Source organism: Columba livia, chromosome 27, assembly GCF_036013475.1.
Source record: "Columba livia isolate bColLiv1 breed racing homer chromosome 27, bColLiv1.pat.W.v2, whole genome shotgun sequence".
In the NCBI taxonomy this organism is placed as follows: Eukaryota; Metazoa; Chordata; class Aves; order Columbiformes; family Columbidae; genus Columba; species Columba livia.
The window spans coordinates 97491-117523 of record NC_088628.1 but is presented as its reverse complement, the minus strand read 5'-3'; the positions used below and the strand labels follow the sequence as shown (position 1 = coordinate 117523).

Genomic DNA, 20033 nt, shown 5'->3' with positions numbered 1-20033 from the left:
TGTAGAGAAAAAAAACTCGTTTACAAATATAATAAGAAATGTGTGCAAGATTAATCCACTTGGTAGTAAGGTAATGATAAAAAAGTTAAAGTGTAAATAAATGAAATTATTTAGGCGTGAGTAATAACTAAGTTTAATTTCAGCTATTACTTGGTGAACTAGGGAGTAATTATTCCCAAACAATATCGTAGTTTAAAAAAACACATAGTTTATAATGCCTTTTAAATGATAAAGGCAGAAAACTAATTAGGAGTCATTAGTAGCTATGTTTGAAAAACCGCTATGAAATAAACTGCAGACATGAGTGACTGTATAGGAAACAAAGTAAGGAAGCTTTAGATTTTAAACAGCATTGGAGAGTACTAGGGAGTGTTTAGTATTTAAATTATAACAGAGCCATGAGACTGAAGGCAACAAAGCTCAGAACTAAATAGAGTCAAAACGTATAGATTTTTTTCTATTTTAAAAGAGAAATAAGAAGGAATCACTAAAAAGTGGCTGTTTATAAATGGAGGGTCAGGGTTAGGGATAGGGTGAGGGTGAGGGTTATGGTGAGGGTGAGGGTTAGAGTTAGGGTTATGGGTTAGGGTGAGGGTTAGGGTTTAGGGTTAGGTTAGGGTTAGGGTTAAGGTTAGGGTTAGGTTAGGGTTTAGGGTTAGGTTAGGGTTTAGGGTTAGGTTAGGGTTAGGGTTAGGTTAGGGTTTAGGGTTAGGGTCAGGGTTAGGGTTAGGGTAAGGGTTAGGGTTACGATTACAGTTAGGGGTTTGGTTTAGGGTCAGGGATTAGGGTTAGGGTTAAGGTTAGGGGTTAGGGTTAGGGGTTAGGATTAGGGTTAGGGGTTAGGGTTAGGGTTAGGGGTTAGGGTTAGGGCTTAGTGTTAGCGTTAGGGTTAGGTTAGGGTTAGGGTTACGTTAGGGTTAGAATTAGAGTTAGGGGTTAGGGTTAGGGGTTAGGTTTAGGGGTTAGGGTTAGGGGTTAGGGTTAGGGTAAGTGTTAGGGTTAGTGTAAGGATTAGGATTAGGTTTAGGGGTTAGGAATAGGGTTACGGTTAGGTTTAGGGTGAGGGTTAGGTTAGGGTTATGATTAGGTTAGTGTTAGGGTGAGCTTTAGGGTAACTGTTAACCTTAGGTTAGGGTTAGGGTTAGAGTTATGGTCAGGGTCAGGGTTAGGTTGGGGTTAGGTTAGAGTTAGGGTTAGGGCTAGGGTTAGGGTTAGGTTTAGGGTTAGTATTGCGGTTAGGGTTAGGATTAGGGTTTGTTTAGGGTTAGATTTAACGTTAGGGTTAGGCTTAGGTTACGGTTATGGTGAGGTTAGGGTTATGGTTAAACTTAAGTTAGGTTTAGGGTCAGGGTTACGGTCAGGGTTAGGTTAGGGTTAGGGTTAGGGTTAGATTTACGGTTAGGATTACGGTTAGGGTTAGGATTAGGGTTGGATTAGGGTTAGACGTAGCGATAGGGTTAGGCTTAGGTTACGGTTATGGTGAGGTTTAGGGTTATGGTTAGGGTTAGGGTTAGGGTTAGGGTCAGGGTTACGATCACAGTCAGGGCTAGGTTAGGGTTAGGGTTAGTCTTAGGGTTAGGGTTAGGGTTAGGGTTAAGGTTAGGGTTAGGGTTAGGGTTAGGGTTAGGGTTAGGTTTGGTTTAGGGTTAGACGTAGCTTTAGGGTTAGGCTTAGGTTACGGGTATGCTGAGGTTTAGGGTTATGGTTAAACTTAAGTTAGGTTTAGGGTCAGGGTTATGGTCACAGTCAGTACTAGGTTAGGATTAGGGTTAGGGTTAGTGTTGGTTAGGGTTAGGGTTAGGGTTAGGATTAGGGTTAGGGTTAGGGTTAGGGTTAGGGTTAGGATTACGGTTAGGGTTAGGGTTAGGATTAAGGTTGGTTTAGGTTTAGACTCAGCGTTATGGTTAGGCTATAGGTTACGGTTATGGTGAGGTTTAGGGTTATGGTTAAACATATGTTAGAGTTATGGTGAGTGTTATGGTCAGGGTCAGGTTAGGGATAGGGTCAGGATTACGGTTAGGGTTAGTGTCAGGATTGCTTTAGGGTTAGACTTAGAGTTAGGGTTAGGCTTAGGTTACGGGTATGCTGAGGTTTAGTGTTATGGTTAAACTTAAGTTAGGTTTAGGGTCAGGGTTACGATCACAGTCAGGGCTAGGTTAGGGTTAGGGTTAGGATTACAGTTAGGGTTAGGATTAGGATTGCTTTAGGATTAGATGTAGCGTTAGGGTTAGGCTTAGGTTACGGGTATGCTGAGGTTTAGGGTTATGGTTAAAATTAAGTTAGATTTTGGGTCAGGGTTACGGTCAGGGTCACGGCTAGGTTAGGGTTAGGGTTAGGGTTAGCGTTAGGGTTAGGGTTATGGTTAGTGTTAGGGTTAGGGTTAGGGTTAGGATTACGGTTAGGGTTAGGTTAAGGTTTAGTTTAGGGTTAGATGTAGGTAGCATTAGGGTTAGGCTTAGTTTAAGGGTATGCTGAGGTTTAGGGTTATGGTTAAACTTAAATTGCGTTTTGGGTCAGGGCTACAGTCAGGGTCAGGGCTAGGTTAGGGTTGGCGTTAGGGTATAGGGTTAGGGTTAGGGTTAGGGTTAGGATTACGGTTAGGGTTAGGATTAAGATTGGTTTAGATTTAGACTTAGCGTTAGGGTTAGGCTTAGGTTACGGTTATGGTGGGGTTTAGGGTTATAGTTAAAGATATGTTAGAGTTATGGTGAGTGTTATGGTCAGGGTCAGGGTCAGGTTAGGGTTACGGTTAGGGTTAGGGTTAGGATTACGTTTAAGGTTAGGATTAGGATTGGTTTAGGGCTAGACGTAGCTATAGAGTTAGGCTTAGGTTATGGGTATGCTGAGGTTTAGGGTTAGGGTTAGGGTTAGGGTTAGGGTTAGGGTTAGGATTACGTTTAGGGTTAGGATTAAAGTTGGTTTAGGTTTAGACTTAGCGTTAGGGTTAGGCTTAGGTTACGGTTTTGGTGAGGTTTATGGTTATGGTTAAACTTAAGTTACGTTTAGGGTCAGGGTTACGGTCAGGGTAAGGGCTGGGTTAGGGTTAGGGTTAGGGTTAGGGTTAGGGTTAGGGTTGGTTTATGGTTAGACGTAGCGTAGGGGTTAGGCTTAGGTTACCGGTATGCTGAGGTTTATGGTTGTGATTAAACTTGTTATGCTTAGGGTCAGGGTTACTGTCAGGTTCAGGGCTAGGTTAGGTTTAGGGTTAGGATTAGGGTTAGGGTTAGGGTTAGGGTTAGGATCACGGTTAGGGTTAGGATTAGGGTTTGTTTATGGTTAAAATTAGAGTTAGGATTAGGCTTAGGTAACGGGTATGCTGATGTTTAGGGATATGGTTAAACTTAAGTTAGGTTTTCAGTCAGGGTTACAGTCAGGGTCAGGGCTACGTTAGGGTTAGGGTTAGGGTCAGGGTTAGGGTCAGGGTTAGGGTTAGGGTTAGGGTCAGGGTTAGGGTTAGGTTTAGGTTTGCTTTAGGGTTAGACGTAGCGTTAGGGTTAAGCTTAGGTTACGGGTATGCTGAGGTTTAGGGATATGGTTAAACTTAAGTTAGGTTTTGGGTCAGGGTTACAGTCAGGGTCAGGGCTACGTTAGGGTTAGGGTTAGGAGTACAGTTAGGGATAGGTTTAGGTTTTGTTTAGGGTTCGACGTAGCGTTAGGGTTAGGCTTAGGTTACGGTTATGCTGAGGTTTAGGGATATGGTTAAACTTAAGTTAGGTTTTGGGTCAGGGTTACAGTCAGGGTCAGGGCTACGTTAGGGTTAGGGTTAGGAGTACAGTTAGGGATAGGTTTAGGTTTTGTTTAGGGTTCGACGTAGCGTTAGGGTTAGGCTTAGGTTACGGTTATGCTGAGGTTTATGGTTATGGTGAAACATAAGTTAGGTTTAGGGTCAGGGTTACGCTCAGGGTCAGGGCTTGGTTAGGGTGGGTTAGGGTTAGGAGTACGGTAAGGGTTAGGAATAGGTTTGCTTTAGGGTTAGACGAAGCGTTAGGGTTAGGCTTAGGTTACGGGTATGCTGAGGTTTAGGGATATGGTTAAACTTAATTTAATTTTAGGGTCAGGGTTACGGTCAGGGTCAGGGCTAGGTTAGGGTTAGGGTTAGGTTTAGGGTTATGGTTAGGGTTAGGGTTAGGATTATGGTTAGGGTTAGGTTTAAGGTTGGTTTAGGTTTAGACTTAGCGTTAGGGTTAGGCTTAGGTTACGGTTATGGTGACCTTTAGGGTTATGGTTAAACATATTTTAGGGATATGGTGAGTGTTATGGTCAGGGCAGGGTCAGATTAGAGTTAGGGTTAGGGTTAGGGTTAGGGTTAGGGTTAGGGTTAGGATCATGGTTAGGGTTAGGATCACGCGAACGAGGCAATGGGAAACGTGCCTAGAAAACCATCTCTATAGTGTATACAGGGTACAGAGAAGAGCAGCTGGACGAGGGAAATGTACCAGAGCAACACTGGCAAAGAGAGTTCCCCAATCTGCCTGGAAAAGGGGGGGTGTCGATACTGGCCAGCATGAACGGCTCCCTTCTCAGGTCGGCCAGAAGTATTGCCGTGCCAGGGGGCGTCTGCCGGCCTGTGGGCCGGGGCTGTGGCTGTTTGGGGCACTGCCCCCGCTTTGTTTTCTTAGTGGAGCCCCCTCACTTTCGGGGGCTTATGGTATGTGCACATGTAAATGACACGATGTTCCCAGCTGCTTTGTTCTCTGCCTTGTTTTTTCAGATGCCTGTCCCTGTTTTCTCTTCCCCCTTTTGAAGAGAAGCTGCCAAGTTAGCGTATGCTGCGATGAAGTTCTACAAGATGTAGCCCTCATGAACCGGTTGACGTGAGGGAAATGCTTTCTGACCGCCTGCACGGTGAGGGGACGCGCGCGCTGCCCGGGGGCCGCGTCAGGTGGAGCCAAAGGGACCTGCGGTGGCAACAAGCGGGAGCCGCTCGGAGCTGGAGCGGCCGTTGGCTGTGCCTCCCCTGGGGAGGTGAGCGCGGGGAGCCCGGCTTCTCTCTCTCTCAGGGATTAAACCTGCGCCTGTCCGCGCCCTTCCCGGGGTAGCAGCAAGGCGGGGTCCTCTGGCTCTCCCGGGGTGGCCCCGCTGCCAGGGGGCACGGGCGAGGCGGCAGCACCTCCTCGGTGCCGGGGGGCAGAGGGGAGAGAGACCTGCCGGCTGGAGCCGGGGGGCGCGTGGCCCCTCGGGCAGGGTGCTCCCGGTCTCTTGGCCACAGGCTGGGGGCGGCAGACGGGTTCAGGTGCTCTGGCGTGCTTTTTTGCCAGCGTCGCCTTCTCTGTGCCGTGAAGAAAATCCCGCGCGGTTGATTCCGCTTGCCGCTCAGGAGATTCCACGTCTGGGGCCGTGGACTGGGGAAGAACGTTTGCGAGTTGGAGGGCGCTACAAGATATTCCACGGGGAAGCCAGAGAAGAGGCAAATTGGCTGCTAGTGGAGTTGCGTTCCGTGCAGTCTTCAGTTTAGGACGTTCAGCTTGTCCTTCCAGAGAAGGAGCAGTCATTGGTAGGGCCGAGAGAGGCTTTTTTAAGTGCGTGATCAGAATTGAAGCCAAATTGCACTTGACGTTGCTGCTGTGGGTCTTGGCTTTCAGTGGTTTCCCCGCGGCTGCCTGGTGTTTGGGAGCTCGGAGTGGGCATTTTTTTCCCCCCAAGGAGAGGCTGTGCTTAAAAAAGAATTTGCTTAAAAATGACAGACAAGGCGGGTGAGGATGCAGAGCGGGCCAATCAGATCGCTCGGGAGGGCTGGAGGGGCGGAGCGCCGATAGGCGGGGAGAATGGCAATTGATGTGCCTAGGCAGCCATTGAGGTTGCCGGAGGGGCGGGCGTTGCGGTCTCCGTACTGCGCATGCCCAACTTGCGCAGTCCTCAGTCAGGTCCGACGCTGAGGCGGGCACCTGGGCGCGGAGCTCGGGAAGGAGCATCCAATAGGAGGACGGCGCGGCGGGGTGGAAAGCAGCCAATCAGAGCGCGCCGTCTCAATCCCGTTTGAACAGCTGCCTCCCTGGCAAACGCGTCCGTGGGGTCTCGGGGCGGGTACCGGGAGTTAACGGGGAAACGGGGGTCGGGGCGAGGGAGGGGGGCTGTGGAGCGCTCATTTTGGCCTCTCCGTCCCTTTTGCCTCTCTCTCCCTCTCTCTGTGTCTCCTTGTCTTGCTCCCAGTCACTGTCTTTCTCTGATAAGCTGACCTGCTCTTTGCCCTTCTTTTTTTGTGGAATCACAGGCTCATTCTGCTTGGAAAAGACACGTGCAGTTTTAAATTTGGGTTTGAATTCTAGGTTGTTTTTTTTTTCCCATTAGTGTAAATGGATGGCACGTTGCCCTGTGGCTCAATCCCCGTTCTGTTCCGTGGAGCCTTCAGTTTAGGATGTTCAGGTAAGAAAGTTTGTCCTTCCAGAACAGGAGCACTCATTGGTAGGACTGAGAGAGGCCTTTAAGTGCGTGATCAGAATTGAAGCCAAATTGCACTTGACGTTGCCGCTGTGGGTCTTGGCTTTCACTGGTTTCCCCGCGGCTCCCTGGTGTTTGGGAGCTCGGAGTGGGCACGTTATTTCCCCAGGGAGAGGCTGTACTTAAAAAAGAATGTGTTTCCTCCGAGAAGTGCAAGTCCGTGTGTGTAAGACAGACAAAAACCCCAGCCTAGTCAAGTTCTGAGCGTGCGTCTGTCAGGCGGCTGCTTTACGTTGACGAGTTCACAGCCGTGCGAAGGTAACGGCGAAGGGCAACGCAAGACAGAAGGGTTTTTTCTGCTGCGGGTGACCAGCCGCCCCCCTTCTCCGCGTGAAGCAGAGGAGCGCGGTTCGTTGTCGCCTTTTAAACGCGGCGGCGGCGGCGGCAAGCCGCGCGACCAAAGGGCGCGGAGGGGGGGTCCCGGCAGGGCGGTGAGCCGGCGGGTGAGGATGCAGAGCGGGCCAATCAGATGGCGCGGGAGGGCTGGAGGGCTGGAGGAGCGGAGCGCTGGTTGGCTGCCTAGGCACGTCAGTTGCCATTCTGTCTGCCTATCAGATTGCCGGAGGGGCGGGCGTCGAGGGCTCCGTACTGCGCATGTCCCAAATAGCGAGCGCTGATAGGCGGAGAGACGTTGAGTGGCGTGCCTCCTGCAGCCAATGATGTTGCCGAAGAGGCGGGCGTTACGGTCTTCCTACTGCGCATGCCCAAATCGCGAGCGCTGAGAGGCGGAGAGGGAGATGATTGACGTGTCCCGGGGAACCAACCGGGATGCGGCAAGGGGCGGGTGCTCCGGTCTCCCTACTGCGCATGCCCCTAGCGCGAGCGCTGATAGGCGGCAAGAGAGGTGATTGACGTGTCCCGGGGAGCCAACCGGGATGCGGCAAGGGGCGGGTGCTGCGGTCTCCCTAGTGCGCAGGCGCAAACCGCGAGCGCTGATAGGTCCTGGCATGCGGGTCCGCGGTGTCTGGGTGTGGAAGGCGGGGGGGTGGGACCGGGAGCGAACGGGAACGGGGGTTGGGGCGGCTGCGGAGCGCTCGCTGCGGCCGGCGCCCGGGAGGCAGGCGGCTCAGGGCCGCCCTTCGTGAGGTTCCCCGGAGGCGGCAGAAGGGCAGAGGGGAAGGAAGCGACAGCCGGGGACCTTCCGCCGCGGGGGTCTCCGGGACGCGGCAGCTGTCGGTGCCCGCGGAGCCCGGCGGGACGGTGGGGGAGCGCGAGGGGAACGGAGCGGCGAAAGAGGCGGCAGGTGAGTGCGGCAGCGGCGAGGGTGACCGTGCCGTTGGAACGGGGGGAGCGGGAGGGGCCGGCGCGGCGCGGAGGCGTTCGGTTCCGTTTCCCCCCCCCCGCCCTTACGGCCGAGCTGGCGAAGCTGCTGGGAGGCGTGCGACCCTGCGGGCAGGGGCGCTGAAGTCTTGCGGTCCGGAGCCGCGTCTCCCTCCGGCGCAGCGCCCGTGCCCGGTGCGGCAGTCCCTCCAGGAGCGGCGCAGCCCCCATCGGTCACTGGGACGTTTAAAAGCAGAGCTAAGGCGCGGTTGCAGGCTGCGTGGCGTGGCGAGTGGGGCACCGCTTCGGCGGGAGCTCGGGGCGAGGCCCGGCGGGTTCCGTGTCCTGCGGGCGCGGCTTACGCGCCGCGGCTCTCTGTACGCTTTTTTGTTTTGTCGCGTTTGTTTTTTGGGGTTTTTTTGGTGGGATTCCCGCAAAACGCGGCACGACCGCTCGCCCGGGGCTGCCGCGGCGGGTCTCAGTGGCGCCGTCCTGTGGGCAAAGCGCGGTACTGCACCCGGCCGCCCCAACGCGGTGCCGCGGCGCGCCTCGGTGCTGCCGCCCTGTGGCGAAAGTCGGGTACTGCAGCGCAGGGCCGGGGGCAGAGACGCTGATTGAGCCGCAGGGGTTCGCGGTCAGGTCTCTGCGTGTCAGTGTCCGTCCCCCCGACGGGGGTCAGGTCCCCATTTGTATGAAAACAACATCCCTCCCTCGATGCCTCCTTAGAACGTTTAATGATGTAAATATTGCTCCTACTAACATTGTCGGCGCAGCTTCTTTCCTCAGTGGATCCGTCTCACAGTCAGTGGCCCACGATTGCTTGGCAACAGCAGAAGCGGATTGAAGGGACCGGCCGCTGGAGGATGCCGAAGACTCCCGGGTCACCAATGGGAGCAGCTTTGCGTAAAGCGAGGGGTACGTGAAGCCGGGCGTGCGGTGCCGACTGCCCAGCAGGTAAGGGAAGCTAAAGCTTTACCTCCATGGACTTCTGCCCAGAAAGCTGAAGAAATTGCTCTCACGTGAGCTTTAGAGTTATGCAAAGAGAAGAAGATTAGTAGCTGCACTGATTCTAAGCAGGTTTCTTGAAGGGTGCGGGCCCTTGAAGCCGTTTGAAAAGAATAAAGTATATTAACGGCACAAGGAAGGCAGATTAAACGTGATGCTCCAGTTGCTGGAAGCTGTGCTGTTGCTAGAAAAGTTGCCGTCATGCGTTGCAAAGGGCCTCAGAAGGGAAACGCTGATCAGGAAACTGGCAATAAATTGGCAGACGCCGCTGTAAAACCAGCCACTGAAAGGACAGAGACCGATACATAAGCCACGTCTCTGACCCCAGGTGGCCGTGTCCTCCAGCCAACGTCAGGAAACTGTAACAAAGAGGATGAGAAATTAATAGAAGATTTATAGCCGAATCAGAATTAGGGTCCAAAGGAGCCGTGACCGGCGACGGGAGAGTAGTGGCGCCTCGCGGTGCGAGGAGCTGATGCGCTCTATCAAGAGCAGACGAAAAGGTAAGAGCGAATTTAGAAACTCTGTGCGAACGAGGCAATGGGAAACATGCCTAGAAAACCATCTTAATTGTGTATACGGGGTGCAGACAAGAGCAGCCGGACGAGGGAAACGTACCAGGACAACACTGGCAAATAGAGTTCTCCGAGCTGCCTGGAAAAGGGGGGTGTCGATACCGGCCGGCACGAACGGCTCCCTTCTCGGGTCGGCCGGAAGCGTTGCCGTGCCGGGGGGCGGCTGCCGGCCTGCGGGCCGGGGCTGCGGCTGTTTGGGGCGCTGCCCCCGCTTTGTTTTCCTCGGGGAGCTCCCCGACTTTCGGGGGCTTGTGGGACGTGCACGTGCAAATGACACGGTGTTCCCAGCTGCTCTGTTCTCTGCCTTGTTTTTTCAGACGCCTGTCCCTGTTTTCTCTTCCCGCTTTTGAAGAGAAGCTGCCGAGTTAGCGTACGCTGCGGTGAAGTTCTACAAGATGTAGCCCTCATGAACCAGTTGACGTGAGGGAAATGCTTTCTGACCGCCTGCACGGTGAGGGGACGTTTTTCACCTTTTAGCTCCTTCTGTGTGACAAGAGGGAGACGGAAGGTTAAGACGATGAAGGAGATGAATTATTCTACAAGCAGCTGGCAGATGTCTCAAAATCAACGGCCCTTGTTCTTGTGGGTGACTTTAACCTGCCGGATATCTGCTGGGAGCTCAATACTGCACAGAAGAGGCAGTCTAGGAAGTTCCTAGAGTGTATAGAGGACAATTTCCTTCATCAGCTGGTAAATGAGCCCACCAGGGGCAAGACCCCGCTAGACCTACTGTTTACAAACAGAGAAGGGCTGGTGGGAGATGTAGTGGTTGGAGGCCGCCTGGGGCATAGCGACCATGAAATAATAGAATTTTCAATACTCAGAGATGCAGGGAGAACCATTAACAAAACCTCTATGCTGGACTTCCGGAGGGCAGATTTTTGCCTATTCAGAAGTCTAGTTCAGAGCATACCCTGGGAAACAATGCTTAAAAACAAGGGGGCCCAGGAGGGTTGGACATGCTTCAAGCAGGTGGTTTTGAGTGCACAGGAACAGGCTATACCAGTGTGCCGAAAGGCTCGCCGGCGGGGAAGACAACCGGCTTGGCTAAACAGGGAGATTTTGAATGAAATCAGAAATAAAAAGAGACTTTACCGACTGTGGAAAAAAGGGCTGGCTACTTATGAAGAATTTATGGAAATAGCTAGATCATGCAGAAAAAAGATCAGGGAAACAAAAGTGCAATTTGAAGTTAACTTGGCCAATTCTGTCAGGGATAATAAAAAGTCCTTCTTCAAATATGTTAATAACAAAAGGAGGGGCAAGGAAAACCTCCATTTTCTGTTGGACTCTGAAGGAAATATAGTTAACAAAGATGAGGAGAAAGCTGAGGTACTTAATACCTACTTTGCCTCAGTTTTTACCAGTAAGACAGGTGGCCCTCAGGACAACTCATCTCTGGAGATGGTTGGCAGAGATAGAAAGCCAAATAGGCCCCTTGTATTCCAGGAGGAAATAGTTGGTGATTTACTGAGCCATCTGGATCCTCACAAGTCTATGGGACCAGATGGGATCCATCCTAGGGTGATGAGGGAGCTAGCAGAAGAACTTGCCAAGCCGCTCTCCATCATCTTCCAACAGTCCTGGCTCACTGGGGAGGTCCCATATGATTGGAAATTGGCCAATGTTACCCCAGTCCACAAAAAGGGCTGCAGAGCTGACCCTGGCAACTACAGGCCTGTCAGTCTGACCTCGGTGCCTGGCAGGGTTATGGAGCAGATCATCCTGAATGGAATCACACAGCACCTTCAGGATGGACAAGGGATCAGACCCAGCCAGCATGGGTTTAGGAGGGGCACGTCCTGTCTGACCAACCTGATCTCCTTTTATGATCAGGTGACCCAGCTGGTGGATGAGGGGAAAGCTGTGGATGTGGTCTATCTGGACTTCAGCAAGGCCTTTGACACTGTCTCCCATAATATACTCCTGCTAAAGCTGGTAGCCCATGGCTTGGACAAGTGTGGGTTAAGAACTGGCTGGGTTAAGAACTGGCTGGGTTAAGAACTGGCTGGAGGGCCAGGCCCAGAGAGCGCTGGTGAATGGGGCTGCATCCAGCTGGCGGCCAGTCACTAGTGGTGTTCCCCAGGGGTCAGTGTTGGGTCCAGTCCTGTTTAACATCTTTATTGATGATTTAGATGAGGGGATTGAGACCATCATCAGCAAATTTGCTGATGACACCAAGTTGGGAGGGAGTGTCGACCTGCTGGAAGGCAGGAGGGCTCTGCAGAGGGATCTGGATAGACTGGAAAAATGGGCTGATTCCAATGGGATGAAGTTCAATAAGGCCAAATGCCGGGTGCTGCACTTTGGTCACAACAACCCCCTGCAGCGCTACAGGCTGGGCACAGAGTGGCTGGAGAGTAGTCAGACAGAAAGGGACCTGGGGGTACTAATTGACAGGAAGCTCAACATGAGCCAACAGTGTGCCCAGGTGGCCAAGAAGGCCAATGGTATCCTGTCCTGTATCAAAAACAGCGTGGTCAGCAGGACAAGGGAAGTGATCCTTCCCCTGTGCTCTGCACTGGTGAGGCCACACCTGGAGTATTGTGTTCAGTTCTGGGCCCCTCAGTTCAGGAAAGACATTGAAGTGCTGGAGCGGGTCCAGAGAAGAGCAACATGACTGGTGAAGGGACTTGAACATAAGACCTATGAGGAGAGGCTGAGGGAGCTGGGGTTGTTTAGTCTAGAAAAGAGGAGGCTTAGAGGTGACCTCATCACTCTCTATAACTACCTTAAGGGAAGTTATAGCCAGGTGGGGATTGGTCTCTTCTCCCAGGCAGTCAGCAATAGGACAAGGGGGCATGGGCTTAAACTCTACCAGGGGAAATTTAGGCTGGATATTAGAAAGAAATTCTTTACAGAGAGAGTGATCCGGCATTGGAATGGCCTGCCCAGGGAGGTAGTGGACTCGCCGTCCCTAGAGGTTTTTAAACTGAGATTGGACATGGCACTTGGTGCCGTGATCTAGTAAACGGACTAGAGTTGGACCAAGGGTTGGACTCGATGATCTCTGAGGTCTTTTCCAACCCAGTCGATTCTGTGATTCTGTGTAACACGTTGTTTAGAAGCTGAGAGCTTAGTTTGTATTTAACTAATAATTAAGAGATGTGTTGTCAGTGAGAAACTAAACTATTATAACTAACCTCATCAAATGAAGTCAAGAATGCGGCTTAGCAGCGCTGCTGACTCTGCCGTCCCGTTTCCTTCCCCGTTTCAGCCGGCGAGGCGGCCGGAGGACCCGCTCTGTGCGGCTGCGGGACCCGCGGAGTCGAGGGCTCTCTCGGCGCGCCCTGGAGATTTCTCTGGAGAGACTCCTCGTCTCGGTCGCATCGCCGCGGGGACGGATGAGGACCTCTGGTGAGGGGTCTTTCTTCGCTGAGAGCCGGGACCGGGCACGCGCTTGCGAGGCTTCCGTAAGTCGCGGTACGGAATTTAGGCAGGATAGCACGTACGGGCTTGCAAGCACCTTAAAGGCGTACGGTAGTTGCTGTGGGGTTGCTTGGGCGGCCAGCTTTTGGTATCGGTTGTTCCGGCGCTCTGTCGCGGTGTAGAGCCGGCTCCGTACGTAGCGGTGAGGCGTACCGTAGTTCAGTTTAATTCTTGGATAGGCCTTGGTTCTGACTATGCACTTGAACGCCAAAACCTACAGCAGAAGCTGCGGTGGCTTTAGCGTGCAAGGGGCGCGAGCGCCGTGAAGCCGCCCGTGTTGCCGAGCGTCCCGATTGCGGCGCTGAGCGTTAGACAGATTTGAGCCGCGTGCCGGAATTGTTTTGTTTTGGAGAGGGCGGGATAAACTTGGAGCACAACTTGTGAGGGCGGTACGTCGTGGGCAGGTTTTAGTATTGCCTGTGGAGTGCTGCTAGAAGCGTTCATAGTTATTGCTTGTCTCTGTTACAAGATGAGCCGTGTCGTCCTGCGTGACGCGTAACGGGAGGACGGCGTAGTAGCGGTACTCTGCAAAAGAGCCCGTTAGGGGGTATTTTAGCTCATGGGAAAGAGATTGGGGAACCACCTGGTGGTAATGCGAGTAGAGCAGCCCTGGCGGAATCTGATGAGCAGAGGCCATTGTATAAATTGGACAAAGAAGGAAAGGCTGCGGGCAAAGCGCGGTGCTGCACCCGGCCGCCCCAATGCGGAACTCTAATGTGGAATTCCTGTGTTTCAGAGGGGGAGCTGTGACCGCCCCATGCTCAGCAGACCCCCCAGCCCAGGTGGGGGGAGCAGCGCCGGAGCGGGAGACACAGCACCATCCTCCGTCCCCAGCGTGCCGGGGCGCGGCTGCCAGCCTGTGGGACGTGGCTGCGGCTGTTCGGGGCGCTGCCCCCCCTTTTTGGGGGCTCTGGTATGTACATATGTAAATGGTGTTTTAAAGTAATGTGCTGCCCACTGGGGCTGTTTTCCTTTTCTACCTTTTTTTTTGGAGTGAATAAATGGGGGGGCTCGGGGGGTGACAATGATGTTGCTGGAGGAGCAGGCCAGTGAGAGATGGGGGCTTACAGCCCCAAAATGCCTGAAGAATCATGGGTGGGGTGTTTAGTGGTACTGTGGGGAGGAGAAATTTCTCCCTGTCCGTTGCAGAGAAAACAGAACAATCCCACATCAAAGCTGTCCTAGAGAAATACTTGCTGTTTGTCATTCCGGTTCTAGAGCAGCCCGATGTGCTGTTAAAGGTTGTGGTGGTGCGGGTCAGGGATCCCCAGGCTGTGCCAAGACCGCAGGACGGCTGCTGGTGGAACAAAGTCAAGGACAACTTCTCAGAGTAAGAACCTTTCTATTTGTTCTCCTCGGGACACATCCCTTTGCCTCTGGACCCCTCACAAGCTTACTCGCCACCTTGTTCCCTCAGAAACCCGTTTCCTCCCAGTTCCTCTGCGATTACCCTGCCTGCCTTTGGGTCCCTGCAGGCTCTTTGGTGGCATCATGGTGCCTGTTTGACCTTTGCCCCATTAAATTCCCCTCTTTTCTCTCTTCCCCTCAAAACTTCCCCATTTGCTCTTGACACATCCCAGAGGCCTCATTTTTCCCTCTTGTCTCCTCTCAGGACCCCCCATCTGTTGGCCCCTGTCGAGGGTTTAGATTGCAGGGTGACAGTAAAACCCTGGCAGATGTATTGTTAACCCTGTCTTCCCCCCACTTCCCCCTTTTGCCCCTCCCTCTCCCCCCTTCCCACTCAGGACAGGCAATTGGGAGGGAAAGAAGGACAGAGAGAAGAGAGTTGGAAAAATTAACAATGTTTTACTAATGCTACTAATAAGAATAGAGAAAATAATACAAAATATACAAAACCAATCTTGAAAGTCTCAGCAACTGCAGAGTCAGCACCTGAAGTCCTGGACTGGACTCTGCAGCCAACCGGAGCTGGATTCAGTCTCTCAGTAGTCCTCAGTTCGCAGGGACGACTAGCAAGGTCCTCTTCTAATGTCACCATAAGCAGAAGGGACGAAAAAGGGCAAAAAGGACAAGATCCTCATGATCTCCCACTTTTATATGAAGTATTCATGTGAATGGGATGTTATACACAGTTGGTCAGTTTGTTGGTCACCTGTTTCTTGTTGCCCCTCTTGCAAGATGTGAATCTGTCCTTATCAACAAGTTAGCATTCCATTGCTATGTTTACCAAAACATCACAGTATCACAGTATGTTTGGGATTGGAAGGGACCTCAAAAGATCATCCAGTCCAATCCCCCTGCTGGAGCAGGAACGCCCAGGTGAGGTCGCACAGGAACATGTCCAGGCGGGTTTTGAATGTCTCCAGAGAAGGAGACTCCACAACCTCCCTGGGCAGCCTGTTCCAGTGCTCTGTCACCCTTACTGAGAAGATGTTTTTCCTCAAATTTAAGCGGAACCTCTTGTGTTCCAGCTTGATCCCATTACCCCTTGTCCTATCATTGTTTGCCACCGAGAAGAGCCTGGCTCCATCCTCATGGCACTCACCCTTTATATATTTATAAACATTAATGAGGTCCCCCCTTAGTCTCCTCTTCTCCAAACTAAAGAGACCCAGCTCCCTCAGCCTTTCTTCATAAGGGAGGTGCTCCACTCCCTTAATCATCTTCGTTGCCCTACGCTGGACCCTCTCCAGCAGTTCCCTGTCCTTCTGGAACTGAGGGGCCCAGAACTGAACACAATATTCCAGATGTGGTCTCACCAGGGTGGAGTAGAGGGGAAGGAGGACGTCTCTCGATCTACTAGCCACTCCCCTTCTAATACACCCCAGGATGCCATTGGCCTTCCTGGCCACAAGGGCACAGTGCTGGCTCATGGTCATCCTGTTGTCCACCAGGACCCCCAGGTCCCTTTCCTCTACACTGCTCTCTAATGTGTGATTTCCAAACCTATACTGGAACCTGGGGTTGTTCCTGCCCAGATGCAGGACTCTACACTTTCCCTTGTTAAATTTCATTAGGTTATTCCCCGCCCAACTCTCCAGCCTGTCCAGGTCCCGCTGGATGGCAGCACAGCCTTCTGGCGTGTCAGCCACCCCTCCCAGCTTAGTGTCATCAGCAAACTTGCTGATAGTACACTCTATTCCCTCGTCTAAATCGTTAATGAATATATTGAATAATATTGGCCCCAGTGCTGACCCCTGAGGCACTCCACTAGATACTGGCCTCCAACTAGACTCCACACCATTGACTACCACTCTCTGGCTTCTCTCCTTAAGCCAGTTTGCAACCCACCTCGCTACTCTATTGTCTACACCACACCTCCTCAACTTAGCTGTGAGGATGCTGTGGGAGACTGTGTCAAAGGCTTTACTGGAGTCAAGGTAGACCACATCCACCGCTCTGCCATCATCCATCCACCTTGTTACATTCTCATAAAAGGCTATGAGGCTGGTCAAGCACGACTTACCCTTGGTAAAGCCATGCTGACTGCCCCTAATAACCCTCTTATCCTTGATATGCCTTGAGATGGCACCAAGGATAAGCTGTTCCATTACTTTCCCAGGGACAGAGGTGAGGCTGACTGGTCTATAATTACCCGGGTCCTCCTGCTTGCCCTTTTTGAAGACTGGAGTGACATTTGCTTTCCTCCAATCCTTGGGCACCTCCCCCGTTTCCCAAGACTTGGCAAAGATGATGGAGAGCGGTCCAGCAATGACTTCAGCCGGCTCCCTCAGCACCCACAGATGCATCCCATCTGGACCCATGGATTTATGGATGTCCAGACTATTTAATTGCTCCCTAACCCAGTCCTCATCAACTAAAGCAAACTCCTCCGTTGACCTGGCTTCATCCGGGGTCTCAGGGGTACAGGGCTCCCCAGGACGGCCTCCGGCAGAGTAGACAGAGACAAAGAAGGCATTCAGCAATTCTGCCTTCTCTGTATCTTCTGCCACCAGGGCACCCACCCCGTTCATCAGTGGGCCTACATTGCCTCTGGTATTAGTTTTATCTGCTGTGCATTTGAAAAAGTTCTTTTTGCTGTCCTTGACCCCTCTCGCCAGCTGTAATTCTAAGGAGGCCTTGGCTATCCTAGCTGCCTTCCTACATCCTCTAACAGCAGCCTTATATTCTTCCCAAGTGGCCAGCCCCTGCTTCCATGACCTGTAAACTCTCCTCTTCTGCTTGAGCATACCCAACAGATCCCTGTTCAACCACGCAGGCCTCCTGGCTCCCTTCCTTGACTCCCTTCGTGTGGGGATGCTCTGATCCTGAGCGTGGAAGAAGCAATCTCTGAATGCAATCCAGCTATCTCGGGCCCCTTTTCCTTCAATCAGTCTTGCCCATGGGATTTCCCCCAGCAATTGCTTGAAAAGGCCAAAGTTAGCCCTGCTAAAGTCCAGGGTTGCAATTCTACTTGCTATTCTGTTCCTGCCACCCAAGATGCTGAACTCTACCATCTCGTGGTCACTGCTACCCAGGCAGCCCTCAACCTTTACTGCTTCGACCAGACCCTCCTTGTTAGTGAGGATGAGATCCAGCAGTGCACCTCTCCTAGTCAGCTCCTCTACCATCTGCATGAGGAAGTTATCATCAATGCACTGGAGGAACCTGTGGCTGGCTGGCTGAATGGTCCTTCCAGCAAACATCAGGGAAGTTAAAATCCCCCACAACAACCAGGGCCTGTGACTGTGAGGCCACGCTCAACTGCCCATAGAAGGCCTCATCAACTTCCTCAGCCTGATCTGGTGGCCTGTAGCAGATGCTCACAACAGTGTCACCCCTGCCAGCCTGCCCCTTGATCCTGACCCATACACTCTCAACTCGCTCGTCATCTACTCCTGGGCAGAATTTAGTACATTGTAGTTGCTCTCTCACATAGAGAGCAACTCTACCACCACGCCTGGCTGGCCTGTCTTTCCTGAAAAGGGCATAGCCATCCATGACCACATTCCAGTCATGTGAACTGTCCCACCATGTTTCCGTAATTGCCACCAGATCATAATCTCCCGACCAAACATAGGATTCTAACTCCTCCTGCTTATTCCCCATGCTGCGTGCATTGGTGTACAGGCATTTCAGGGAGCGAGCAGAGCACACCAATTTCTCCCTAGGGGCATAGGAGGCCACCCGGTCCTCATCAGATTTAGAATGCTGCCCCACTGGGACAAGCCCAGCTACAACCCCATCCCACTTCGAGCCTAGTTTAAAGCTCTCCAAATGAGCCCAGCTAATTCCCGCCCCAGCATCCTTTTGCCCCTGCGAGATAAACCTTTCCCGCTTGACACTGTCCGGATTGGTGACTTATAAAACCCACCATTATAAAAAAATCCAAAGCCCTGTCTGTAGCACCAGTCTTGGAGCCAACCATTAAGAGACTGAATTTTCCTATTCCATCCCACATTGTCCCTTGAAGAAGGAAGGAGTGAAGAGATGATCACTTGAGCCCCTGAGTCTTTCACCATCCTTCCCAAGACCTTGAAATCGTTCTTCATTCCCCTCAGACTACGGGAAGCAGCTTCCTCCCCATCTGTCTGGAAGACCAGCAGCGGGTAGTAGTCTGTTGGGTGCACCAGTTTGGGGAGCTCTCTAGCAATATCCTTGATCCGGGCTCCAGGTAGACTACAAACTTCCCTAAGATGAGGGTCAACCCTGCATATTGGGCCCTCATGTATCTGGTTCTCCAGGAAAATGCAGCTAATATGAAGCTTTAGCTGACAGGCAAATTCACTGAAAGAGAAACTTGTTTTTTAACGAAACCAGGACAGCCCCCCACCCCAATCCCCTCAGAACTCCTCTGATTCCCATCTGCTCCTCTCAGGACAGCTGAGCTTGTCTTTTGGGGCCCCTGAGAGCCCCCATTTACCTTCTTTTACCTACCTTTGTTGTTGTTCCCAGCCTATCCTGGTGTTTTCCATCCTTCAGGACTTACTTATTACTGTTGTGAGAGTCCGAGAGAAAATGAGGAGTGTCTGTGACTTACAACTGTCGTTGTTGATCTACAGTGTTTTAGAGATGGATTCTTGCAGGATTTATTTCTGGTTCGTCCTTCACTCCTCCCCAGAATGCAGTGCTGGTCCGAGTTCCCCAGCACACGTGTGTGTGTCCAGCCGGGTACGCCTGGGGGAGCGCGTCAGGGGGGGCAGACGGCTGAATGGACGCGCTGTCAGCGACTGCGGAACGAGCTGGGGCTTCTTTGACCGTGTCCAGCCTTGTGCGTGTGGTTTGTTTTCACTTGCAGGCTGAAACAGCAGTTTCCTTAATTAAAAACACCCCAACATGTCACCCAACCCCCAACAAAAATAACACCAAAAATGCCACTGAAAAAAACACAGGAAGTTTTTAAATAATTTCCTTTAGCTTTCTCCCCCCGCCACTCTGCCCTGCTGCGTTCAGTGCAGTGAATGACCGTGAGGAGATGGCTGTGGATCTGGCTGTTGAAGGGTGTGTGAAGGAGAAGGAGGTGTGTGTAGAGCAGGATTGGTTGTGGAGGTGAGTGCAGCTGGTTTGGGTGTGGGGCTGTAAATTCTTTTTGGAGGCTTCCTAGTTTCTGGTGTCACCTGCAGGGTGAAGTGTGATTCAGTATGCAGGTTTGAAAGGTGCAACGTGCAGAGCTCCCTCATTTGCCACCAGATCTCCAAATCACAGAGACAGTGTCGCTGTGCAGCTGCTAAGGACAGCGCATCTCGTGCAGAATAGCATCCTTTGTGCTCCGTGTGTGTGTTCCTCCTTTGAAATGAAGTTGCGCTGCCCGGTGTTCCACGTTACGTGTGGTACCTGCTGGGCTGAGTCTCCTCCCCGCGCTCCGGTCGGTTCCGTCGCGCTGCCGCAGCCCCAGCAGCAGCCTGGCGTTCGTTGGACGCGTTGTTGGCGGAGCCGGCACCGACAATCTCCGGACACGTCGAGGCGCTGCGGTGGGTTTTCCTGGAAATTCCAAGGTCCTGGTGTTTTATTATTTGAACTACTTACTTACTGTAAGACATTTAGAATTAAAACTTAAATAAGAGCAACCAGAAGAGTCTTTGGGAGTAAATAATGCCTGTCATCTACTCTAGCTGTTACTCAAAACTCTGCAGACAGTAATTATCCCAAATTTATGTAGTAAAATTTAAGAGAGTGGAATATAAATACTGGAGCACTAATTGGAAGTAATACCTGTAGAGAAGAAAACCTCTAGTTTATATCTATAATAAAAAATAATGTGTGCTAGTTAATCCGCCTGGTAGTAATGTAATGATAAAAATGTTAATGTGTAAATAAATGAAATTATTTAGGCGTGAGCAATAACTAAATTTAATTTCAGCTATTACTTGGTGAAGTAGGCAGCAGTTATTCCCAATCTGAATCCTAGTTTAAAAAACACATTGT

The 20033-nt window shown here is 51.8% G+C and overlaps 1 long non-coding RNA gene across 10 annotated transcripts; it reads left to right on the top strand.

Annotated features, from left to right (window-relative positions):
- Nucleotides 1–7410: 7410 nt before the first annotated feature.
- LOC135576467 (uncharacterized) lies at nucleotides 7411–19681 on the top strand. Of its 10 annotated transcripts, XR_010468212.1 has the most exons (8): nucleotides 7411–7681; nucleotides 8472–8652; nucleotides 9032–9206; nucleotides 9596–9729; nucleotides 12496–12701; nucleotides 13444–13620; nucleotides 13926–14037; nucleotides 16231–19681. It is a non-coding gene; the product is annotated as an uncharacterized LOC135576467 (long non-coding RNA). The 10 variants fall into 10 exon arrangements; XR_010468210.1 differs by having other exon boundaries at nucleotides 8472–9206; XR_010468214.1 differs by lacking the exon at nucleotides 9032–9206 and having other exon boundaries at nucleotides 7412–7681; nucleotides 8472–8613.
- Nucleotides 19682–20033: the final 352 nt, after the last annotated feature.